Source organism: Thermobia domestica, chromosome 1, assembly GCF_964235325.1.
Source record: "Thermobia domestica chromosome 1, izTheDome1.hap1.1, whole genome shotgun sequence".
NCBI lineage: Eukaryota > Metazoa > Arthropoda > Insecta > Zygentoma > Lepismatidae > Thermobia > Thermobia domestica.
In genome coordinates this window covers 147,653,304-147,665,677 of record NC_137454.1, presented here as the reverse complement: position 1 = coordinate 147,665,677, position 12,374 = coordinate 147,653,304, and the positions used below count along the sequence as shown (strand labels likewise).

The window sequence follows — 12,374 nt, the reverse complement described above, 5'->3', positions numbered from 1 at the left end:
TTCACGCTTATAAGTGAAGGAAGCGTGAAATATACCGTGACGAAATACATCGCATCACACACACTTCCGATTTCCCTCCGAAGCATTGGAAGTCCTTTGTTGTCAAGGCTTACCTTTAGCCTACTTTAGATCTTCATTGAAATCAGGGTATATCTGAAAACTCTATTGAGAGCATACCTGGGAATTACACCCTGTAGGAAATACCTTGTATACCTATTGAAAATTGACGAAATATGCACTTTTGGATTGTGTATGGCTTCCTTTACGCTGATAAGGACCACCATCCATAGCTTCTGGAATTCGAAAAAGGGCCTGTTGAAATTTGTCTTTTTCGCGATTTTGGACAGCCCTAGCTCTGAAACTATGCACTTTTCCCCACATTTCCATATGATCTTTTTCTCTTATTTTGACGTGAGAAATCACCTTTTACAGTTTGTAGTTCATTAACACTCTCTCTCTCTCTCTCTCTCTCTCTCTCTCTCTCTATATATATATATATATATATATATATATATATATATATATATATATATATATATATATATATAGTTGTATTGTTTTGGAGCTGCTATATGCTCCGCAAGCGGTAGTTCGCCACGAGTGATTTCACAAGTTAAATGTACAAAATGTTCACTGTTTAGAATCAATGAGCGATATATATATATATAAAACAGCAATAACTTAAATTTCTGCTTATTGTTAAGAAACTTAAAATTTTAAATAACGAAACTAAGCAAATCTTGTATTTTGTAAACAAAATATGTAATTTCTTATTTATAGGTTTGAAGCCCAAAAATTTTGCCCTAATGTAAATCTAATCAAACTAAATACCTTTTGGCTATTATTTATGAACAGTAAATTCAATTTTACAGACACGTAAACATGGTTAAACATTCTTTACTGAAAATATTTTACAAAGTATAAATCAAACAATAAAAGAGAAAATGTAATTTTGTTGGTCTAAAATATTTTCTTATAGATGAAGGTATGCCGTTGAGTAAATGAGAAATTTCTTGATTGCAATGGCATTATTTGATTTGTCACATCTAAAGAAAAACAACAAAAAGTAGATCTTTGTTCTCGCTATTGATCTTCCTGTGTAATTACTGATGTGGTAGACCAATATTAATGTCTAATTTTCCATACATAAGAAAAAGGTTCGTTTGTTTTTCTAGTGCGTTTCCATATGTGTCAAACGAAATAACCGAAAAATCCATAAAAGAAATCAATATCAATTACACGTAAGGAGCTTAAGAGAAATTTCTTGAATATCCATCCTTCATCTTGTTTACAATACAATTCGCCCTCACTTATACAACTAAAGTCAAATTGCTCTCTATTAGTTTATGTGGGGCATATTATGGGAGGAAGCAATAGGAGTGAGGAAAGAAAAGAAGAAATGCTGGAAAAAATATGAATTATAAATAAAATTTAGTACCAGTATCGAACGCAATTTCTGCTCTGTATTTTTAATGTTAGAATCTTCTTTCCAGGACACATTTTATTTCCCAGAATACATTCATATACAATTTTAGCTAAGAACAATATACTATATTTGTCTTTTGTTATTGCGAAACCTTGCTGCTCTGTTAACTCAATGAATCAATAATGCGAAGTATTCGATCTATGAAACTTCCAGTCTGAAGATGTATTTTTATTTGAATTGAAGTCATTATAATGGAATGTTGTTTTAGTAATGTGAAGAAAGTCAACCGCTCTCTTTCCTTCCGAACGTAAATAGTGATAAGATTTTCTTCTCTGATGAACAATGATTCTAGAAAACTCTTTTCTCAGCTCATGACATACTCAAAATTGGTTTAAATTGTACTAAATTTTTATATAGTATGGAAGTTATACTAAAAATATAATCTCATATATATTGTGAATTGTTTTAAATAGGCATTACAGTGTTTTAATTACAGAGTGATTATCTCTGATGTTAAGTATCATTATTAGATCCCTGATTATGTGATTTTGCGAAGGTTTTCATAGTGAATTCTTCTCTTTCCACCACTTTTTTCAATATAATTTCCTTGCATTTACCTATATGTTATCTTCAGTTTTCTCTAACAGGACATTTAGCGAGAAATGTTAAACAAACGATTTAATTTCATTTTCTTTTAAGTTCCTAATAGGAATACAAATAAATCATTTTGATAACATTATTTTCTATGAATATTTTTCATTATTATTATCAGTATTCAGGTAAATATTTTATTTTTGAATTAGAAAATAGAATTTAATAAAGAAACAATGAACGCATGCTTGAATTTTAAACATTCAAGAACACCTTTTACATGGAAGTCTGCACCCTTCGTTATGTTCTAGTACAGAAACTAACAGATCTTGCACACCACACTGGTTGAAGTTCGTTTAATTATTCGAATACAAGATCAATCCTCAATCCTCAACCCTTTCATAACAAATCCTCAACAACACCAGGAACTGTGTCAAGGCAAAATCAACGAATAATATTGAATGGCACATCATTAGTATTTTGGTAATCATCATAAGTAATTTATTTTATAATCTTAACTATTACTATAGAAATGTAATCACTCCTTGTAGTCATTGATACAAATACTTTGTAATTTGGAATGGTTGATAAACAAGGGAAATCTATATGTATTTCCACCGAGAATTGAGGAAGAAACCAGGCAACAAGAGAAAGATAAAGTGGCTTGCTTTCCAGTAGTACAGAAAAATGTAATTTTCTAGTCCTAGAATATTTTATCATAAGTGAAACATATACTCTAAGGACTAAATAACTACTTCTTTAATTACAATCGATTTATCTCTTCTTGAGCAAAAAGGAAAACTGGTTGTTTTCTGTTTTCATTTTATTATTGTTACACTTATTGATCCTCAAATGTAGCATGAATCTTACCCATAAGAATTTATCGTTTAAAGACAGGAGAAAATATTTTTATGAACTGTTCATTATAAGTGCTCGTAAAAAGAGATACACAAGTAATTCAGTGATAGATCATTGTTCTTCTGCACAGGTCTAACATTCGATCCTCACCAATAAGAGCTTTTTGGTGAACGAGCATTGTGTTCGAGGGTATTCCATTAATTATGCCATTATAATTTATCGTCTTCATATTTGGTCTACGAAACGTTAAAAACATAGAATGTCAATCTAAGAATTCGCTCCCATTATAAGTAAAGAATGTGAATGTTAATGTTATTGGAATATTTGTTTTCCTGCTGTTCGAATAATAAAAGAATCTTTTAGAAAGAAGAAAAGGATGTTTAAGTGTTCCTTGAATGAAAATTAAACAAGAAGAACACTAATGAAAGGTTTCATATGGAGTATGGTACTGTACGGAGTGAAAACGTCACTATGCAGTAGCGATAGAAAATTATTGGAATCATTCGAAGTGTGGGTGCAAAGAAAAATGAAGAAAATTAAATGAATGGAAAGAAAAACCCTTGAGGAAATGTTAACAAAAGTCGGATAGAAAACAATAGTTGAAAACAATTCAGAAAGGTGGCAAGAAACTGTAAACTAATCAGAAAGGTGGCAAGAAACTGTCTTGTGAAGGGTGTTGTAGAAGGAATGCCATAAAATAGAAAAAGAAAAAGTTTATTGCAATTAATTAAAAACGGGATAAATACGAAAAAAGAAATTAAGAGTACTATGTACTGTACATTGAGTGCATAAACTTCTAAATTGCAGCAAGTCATGTTCGAGTTAAGTTGAATATGTAAAATTATATGATTATAGCGTTATTCTAGCAACGAAATAAACAGGAAATCCAGATATTGCTATCAGATCTGTTTTCATCCCAATTACGTACTATGCTCGCTTAATGTCTGAATAAATATTCGACGAACATTTAGTTTGTTGTTTGAAAGCTTATATGAATAATTCTTTTAATCGAATTTTAGCAACACTTATTACGCGTAGAACAGATTCAAATAAAAATATGAAACGTCAATGTCTCTAGGTTGCATAATTCAATTTTCGGCAAAATAAAATAAAATGCTCTTTAAATTAAAAATTTCTTACCATACTGAAATTTATTTGAAAGAAGATCAAGAGAAATTTGAAATATGTTTATAGGTAAAATGTGTTCTCGAATATACGAATATAGAATATTCTTTTTCTGTATCAGATGCATACTTTGTAATAATAATTGAATACAATCAATATAATTATTTTGAATGTTTGCTTTTAAAAGTTCAACGTCTCTTTGAGCACAGACGCAATATAAAACGTAGACCTACAGTTTAAAGTACAATCCGAACTACTGTATTAATTGTGTGTTTTGTTTCCTTATTCTTCCGAGATTATAAAGGACAAAACCTGCTAATAACGTGGGATCCGAACACGATCGGGGCTTGAATCCGACGGAGTTAGAGGATTGAAAGACAATCACGTAAGATCAATCCTCACAGATTAGGCCGTTTCACATCACACTATTTCTCCTCCAAAAGAGGTAAATTACAGAACCACCACATCACCGGTCCCTCTTTCATTCTTTGTTGAGCACTCACTCGTTAACGTGTCATTAAATCTGTGTGCACTCATTCACATAAATATTTTGCTATCACTAGAAGATATTTGCTATAAACTTAGAAGCTGCCATGAATTGCAGCTCTCAGCACTGTTCTCTTCCTTTTGATGTAAAAATTTCTCCCTTATCATTCTAATATCTTCTCCTCTTGCCATATCTCTAATGAAACAATTTGTTCTCAAATAACATTCTAACCAACTTCCCTTCCTCTTTTCTAAAATCTTAATTATTTCTATTATCTCCTAACTTTGGCAAACACTTCTTTGTTTGTTTGTTGCACGCAGCTAATTTTTTCAGCTTCTTTCCATACCCTCAATTCAAGCACTGATTTTTTTTTTTTTTGTTATTATTTTTATTCATTAATCTTCGCAGCTTTTTCCTAAAATTTTCCAAGTATTCAGATTCCGTTATGAGAGTAGCTTATCTGCAAAGCAAATACACCTTATTTATCTGCCTCGTATCGAAATACCGTCTTCATTGTGTAGACCATTTTAGTTGTTTGTTCTAAGTAGATTTTGAATAATATGACATAAAGGGAACAATCCTGTGAAACTTCACTTCCAGTTGTACTTTCCATTGTCATTTCTTCATCTATTGTAACTCTTATCCTTTAGATTAGTGGTTCCTAACCGGTGTGTCGCGGAATTTTAGAATTTATAAATCATGAAACACTTAATAATTAATTAAAATCAATTTTGAGGCAGGTTGTACCAGTAAATTCGTCGGTAGTAACAATGTTCAGTACTACACACAATATGGCCACTACTTCATAATGAAACTTATAGTTTTACCCCATTATAATTTATATTATTATTAATAAAAATCAAACAAGTGTTTCGCCACGTAGTGGGCGTTCAGTTAAAAGTATCGCCAGTCAGAAAAGATTGGAAATCACTGCTTTAGATCATTTAAAAAAAATTGTTACTTTTCCTTCTTCCAACTCTCTTCAGTACATCCATCAAACAATTCCATTTTATTCTCTCGAACTTGTTTCTAAACCAATAAAAAACCTTCCCATACTCTCTTTCCTTTTCAATAAATATTTTATTCATTAACCTCACTAAACCAAATTATATATTGTGTGTTTTTTCCCGTTCTAAATCCAAATTGCTAATTTCTTGATTTGTGCTGACACACACTCTTCGGTTCAATATCCACTGTGCAATTTTCGCCGCACATGTTATTTGTTCAGGAAATGCGTTGTCGCCATTATTATTCAATTTTGTGCTGCAATACGCCATAAGGAAAATCAAAGATAGCAACCAGGGCCTAGAGTTGAATGGGGTTCACCAACTTATGGCATATTCTAATTATGTAGATTTAATAGGGGATGATAGGAGAACAATAGAAAGAAATGCAGAGGTCTTATTAAACATTTGTAGGGACATGGGTTTAGAAGTAAATGCAGAGAAAACTAAATATGTGGAAGTTCGTCGGGATTGTAATACGACAAACTACGGATGCGTTAAAATATGAATAATACTTTTGATAAAGTGGATACTTTCAAATATCTAGGATCAACATTAACAGGCGAAAACCATATTCACGAAGAAATTAAATGTCAACTAAAAGCAGGGATTGCGTGTTATTATTCAGTTCAGAATCTCTTGTTGCGAATTCTGTCGAGGAATTTGAAGCTTAAAATATATAAAACGATAATCAAGCCTGTTGTTCTTGAGAACAAAGTAAGAACGCTTTCAAATTCTTAATTGGAAGACCAACCGTACAACCAACAAGGAAGACCTAAGCGCAGATGGGAGGAGATGGGCTGGATCTCGCAGAAATAGGAATAGAAAGTAGAAACTGGATCCAGTTGGCTAAGGATAGAAGTCAGTGGAGAGCCTTTGTGAACGCTGCATTGAACCTCCGGATTCAATAGGCCATAGAGTTAGTTAGTTTATGTTATTTGTTTGACACAATTTGTGTTTGCTTTCGTTTTTAACATAATTAACATGACCTGAGAAAAAAATTAGTTGGATATTCCCCACGTTTCGTATACTATTTCACAGCATATAAGAAACATTTCTTTCTTCTCTTACCTTCCCTAAATTTTTAATAAGGTCAGTAGGTATATTATGTGCCCAGTTCCTTTCCTATGCTTCATGTACCAAAATAGGTACATATATTTCGTAGAGATATCTTCGGCCTAGATACATAGATTTCGTAGAGATATAGAGATATTTTCCAGATGGACGTACTAGGCAGGTGTAAAGCTCTATCATATTTGATTTTTATACCCTCGTTCAGTATTGAAATAAAAGTGTTGTGTAAGATTATTCCAGCATATAATTTTAAAAAATGTACAAAGAAACAAAGGTAGATACTAAGGGGGCACTGGAATTGTAGAGTACCCTGGCTAAGTCTAAACTGATATCCTCACAAAATATTAATGCACGGTTTGGTATTTGGAATGACGATTATTTATTATTTTACTATTATTATTGTTATATATAAGATATAACTATTCGAAGCAATGGTGTTATTATTCTTTGCTATCAATTTAACGGTGTTGAACACCTGGCCATTTTTGTTTCTTATACCACATTGTTTGTATAGGGAGTAATTTTCTGTTTTCTTTTGAATTTTGATTTCGTTTCCAAATCTCTTAAGATGTCCCTTATTTCGTGAAAATTAAATTTTAATGTTTAGTAATCAAACTTAATGTAAGTAATATTATATTTATATACTGTATAATACAAATTAATTTGGAAAAGCAAGGAACATTACTTGAAGAAGAAATCAGTAAAATCAAGTCATTAGAATTCCAGTTCGTTTCAAACAAAAACAGAAAAAATAAATTCCCGTATAAATCAATGGACTCAAAAACTAAGATGGGGGCGTAGTCACTCAATACTATTAATTTAAGTAAAAGAATGCATTTCCCACATCCATGAGCGTTATTTCATCAAATTGTCAGGTCAGATGGAAAAGCAAAAGATAAATTCTATTCGTGTATCAATAACGTTAAATTCGATATGATTTAATTGTAATACTCTCACAAATATTCCTCAAACTGGTGTCTCCTTCCCATTTTTTTAAGTTCACATTATAATATACTGTGTATTTTCAGTATCCAGGCAACAGCTAATGTTGTTGTTCTCTTTTGTTACGTAACTACGTGACATATCGAGAAAACGTAGATCAATTGTATAGATTACCCTAGTTGTCACCTTTTATGAAACTTACTTTACTTGTATGAAGCACCATGTGAAATATTTACTTTAACTATTTCAAATGAAGAAACAACACTTAATTTTTACTCTAAGACCCGCACTTTGGGATAAAGGAGATGAATAATAAGTACAAGAGAATAAAGATGAAAAGATAGTTAGAGTGATAATAGTAAAACAAAACGGGAAAACTCTTGAATAAAACTATATTGATGTCCACCACGAGTGAGCATAACCTTGCACTGACCGAGAGACAAGAGATGAATATTTTAGCACTGATCCACCGCTCGCCTGTGTACAAGCAAATTTGCAAAATATATTATCAATCTTCCACTTATTAACATAAATTAATTACTAATGCCTAATAAACTTTGACATAGGTCACAAATGTCATATGAACGCATGTTATTAATTAATTAATTATTATTTTAAGTTTTGAGCGACATATGAGTGAAAACGATTTTGTAGATATGAAGAAAACCGAATCCGAAATATCAACGGATATACACGTTTCGGGAAAGGTTTGCGGATTTTAGTCCGTTGATGTGTATCCGTATGCGCATAGGTTAGAAATGAAACTGTTCAACGTACCATTTAATCAAATTTTAAACTTAAGGTTTCTACTTAATTTTCTACGTATTTTTTCCTTACACTCGAAAAGAAGAGTAGTTTACTGAAGGATAAAAATCGAAAACTCTATTTCCTGGAAAATTTGATATTCTCAATTTTGTTCATTTTTTTTTCAAATCCTATTGTATATTTAGAGAAAAATAAATTAATGTGAACTTATTTTTACCACGTTGTTTTAATTGTAATATTGTTGGAAAATTTTCCCGTAGTACGTCCGACATTTTTCCAGATTGATTTTATCAACTTTAGTTATTTTCATTTTGCTTCCCACAGTTATTTTTCAATCATGCATTAAAGACCAACAAGTCAGAATGAGTTTGCTTTAGAAACGTATGAAGGTTCACGTATGCACTCGCTCATACTGTATCTTTAGGACAAAGGGCACGGCTTTCTCGCCACTTACTTTCACAAAATGTGCGTAGGTTAGAAGTGTTTAATCTTTTAATCTTTCAATATTTGTTCAATCGATCTGCAGTACAAAAATCGTAACTTTTCATATTTGTAGTCTTCAAGACTGGTTGTTCTCGTTTCGAATCATGAAAGCAATACCAGTATTACAAAAGAACATTAAAACAAATAATGTATAGTATAGAGTGACAGTGAAACTTTTTTTTTTTTTTAAGAAATTATGTCACGACAACTATGTCACGTTCAAGTTTCGACATTATTGGCAGCTAATAATAGATACGCTAAAACATAAAAATGTCTATACTCTAGCGATGACCAAATGCAAGATCAAGACCAAAACTCGGGCCTACATTGGCCTTGGTCTCAGTCTTGCTAGTCTTATATTTAAGAAATTTTATGCTTTTTCATAGGTAAATTTAACATTGGATATAAGAGACACTAAAAGCTACGGATATCATTGCCTATCTTAATGGATCAACAGTAATGGAAATATGATTTGTAAATGTAATATTTTTCACCTTCATGTGAGTATGATATATGATAGTATACAGAATTACCGAAGTTTAATCCTACATTTTGCTTTAGTTTTAGAAGAATTTCATTAACATAGTGTGTTAGTTGACATTTAGTTTACGTACTGTCTTAGGTACACAATCATTTATCGTAGAATTTCACAGAATCCAATCATGTGCTATCGTAAATGAATCAAATGATACATAAAGCAAACCAGACGCTGAAGCTCTTACCTTGTAACAATTTATAAAATTGTGCTCTCTGTCGTCTTCTACAGACCGTTTCAATTCATCACTATTCTCCGTGATTCAGATAAGTTCCAAAGAAAGATCAAAGATAAACGTAAATTGTATTTAACTAACATTTACTCCTGTTGGTTGCTTTTACTAAGACCGGATGTTGGCAAAATGCTTAATTGTTAATATTTAAAATATGATAAAATTTACTATGGTGAAGATCATTTTGGGTGGTATTTCCTTCAATTTAAGCAAAATTTATTTTCCCTATTTCGTTCTATATTGCCAATCCTTTGTATTTTCTTCAAATCAGGATTTAATGATAATAACTATATCGTGTACTAAGATTTCTTATTTCAAGAAAGATTTTTATCAGTTCCAAGAAATTTAAAAAATAAGAGAAACTACATTACGTTCAGGGCTGATCAAGCTTAATCTCAACATATGAAAAGAACGTCGGTTAGTATACGCGCCTTTGGCGTGGGAGACACGGGTTCTATTCCCGGCGGGAGCTTATGTAGTTCGGATCACACGTTAAGCTGTAATTCCACGTCTCACAGAGCCTAGCTGCTGAAAGGTATGGTAAACTGAAAATCAAATCAAATCAAAATGAAAAGAATGTGACGAAATGGCTAGATGTAATTTGTATCGTCCCCTCTCATTTCTTTGCTTGTGACAGCATTGCATTCCACAAACGCACCAAGAAAACACGTAGCATAAATTCTTCGAGACTTCATTCTAGTTTGGTGGTGTTTCTCTTGTGATCAGTCGTGGAAAAAGATATGTGTATATGTGTGTATGCACTTTGAACCCAATAAAAGTGTTGTCCGATTTGAAGACGTTAATTGACAGCTTGAAAAAATACCTTGTAACTTGTGTGTAATTTCAATTAAAGACTTCTTGTAATGGACTGTCAAAATGTATTGAATTGAAACACATTTAGTAATTCATCTATTTGCTCGAAGGTGACCAAAGATTTATTTCTTATGTGTAGTGATAAAGTGCTCTAAAACTCTGGACTGCTGTATGAAGCAACAAAGTGCTGTAAATAATTTGTTTTGTAAATATGCATGGAAATAATTTCATGCCTATCCCTCTAAAACAACATATTCTCTACAAACAACAAACAGGTATATTTCCGAATTTTTTTGAATAGTATTTGCCATTTTAATTCAATATATGTGTGACATTCAGTGCAGTTGTAAGTCGTTGAGGTAGTTGCATATATATATAATTAAATGAAACGAAAATGTAATCTGCGGCCATTTTAATAAATGTCTACTATTAAGGATCCCCAGAAATGATATGTTTCCTAAGGCTTTAAGTTGTGCAAAGGATTATCCCTTCAATTTAACTAGTGAATGGGCCACCATATTTATAAAAGAACTGAAAATAGATTTAAGGTGCTGCTGCTGCCCCAAATGTACTCTGAGCCCTACTTCAGTAAAGCGCCAATTAGAGCTTCTAGAACGCATAAAATGTTTATTAACAGTTTAAATTGTATGGAGGGCAAATTTCATATTTTCCTACGGGACCCAACTTAATATTGTTCTAGCAGGTACAAATACTTACCCTCCCAGGGAAAGTTCCATGTTATGGTGCTGGTGTCATTGATTGGCTATTATCACTGATTTGAATTAGATTTGGGTACCTATTTGAGTGCTTATTTTGAATAAAAGTGCCTATTTAGCTGTCTATTTCCCATGTTTTTAGCAACTAAACACCCGATCTTTAGTAATGAGACTAGTCATGACTCAAGAGAATTCTGGCCAGTGATCGAAAGTAAAATTAGTTTCGAGATTGTGAAGCAATACTTTGTTGTGACACCAATGTATCAAAGTAAACATTGCTTCGTGTTCTTTGGCATCGCTCTTCCGTGTAGGAGTAGGCATGGTAACTGACATAGATGGAGGTAATGATGGTATCTCCTACTTGGGAACGTAATAGGACAGAAAAGTCTACCAGCATCCCAAACGGGTCAATGATATGGACCATTGAGCCCAAGAGTGACCATAACATCACCACTGATATTGTTGAAGCAGGGTTCTGCAGCCACGCCTACGAAAGGGGGAGCGAATGATAGCCTCTAAATTGGAATATCTTCTTGATGCGGATGGACTACATCACCCATTGTACCGGTAATGAACGATGTACTCTGTCATCCCTACCGGGGGAGAGAAGTATTAAGGATACTTCCGAAATGGGCGAGCGAGACGTGCCTTTGGGTCCGGGAGTTGGTTGATTGGGCGTCTGCACGATGTCTCTTCGCTCCGGATGAACAAATAGGTAGACAAGCCCAGGATCCGAGCCCCCTAGGTCATAACGAGATTCCTTGTTTGGATTGGACTCTGTCGCCCTGTGGTCATACTGTGGGATTCGGTAACCTGGGAGTTCTCCAAGGGAAAGGTGAGTTTCTCGGGTGACATCAACATATGGTGGTAGGCTCCTACTTGTTAGGGGGCAGTTCGATCCCAACGACTGAGCATTGATAGTGCAGGGGACTTCTTTTGAAGTATTTTGTAAATACTGCATATACTTACATATTTGGGCAATCAATGGAAGGGCCATAAGTGGTAAGGCTGGTCTCACAAGTAGGGATCTCTGATGACGACCATTGAGAGTGCAGATAGAAACTCAAGGTGAGCACTCTGAGTCACAATGTTCCCTGTCTCGTCTTGAATCTTCTCATAAATATTCTGTATCAACCATTACTCGAGTTTGTACCCCAAGCAAGCACCATCAGCGGTAATTGAATTCGGCTCTACATGTTTCAAAATAAGAGTTGTACTATTTGCAACCCTCTCCTTCTTTATCACTTCGTGATATCTAATGTAATATTTTTTCTTCCCTTTCAAGTAGTAATTCCTCTTTTAATGCTTCCTCTAAAATAATTT

General features: G+C 33.1%; 1 protein-coding gene across 1 annotated transcript in view; it reads right to left on the bottom strand.

Annotated features, from left to right (window-relative positions):
* Window positions 1-12,374, bottom strand: part of Ir25a (ionotropic receptor 25a) — a 222,565-nt gene that overhangs the window by 148,280 nt on the left and 61,911 nt on the right. The window lies entirely within an intron of this gene.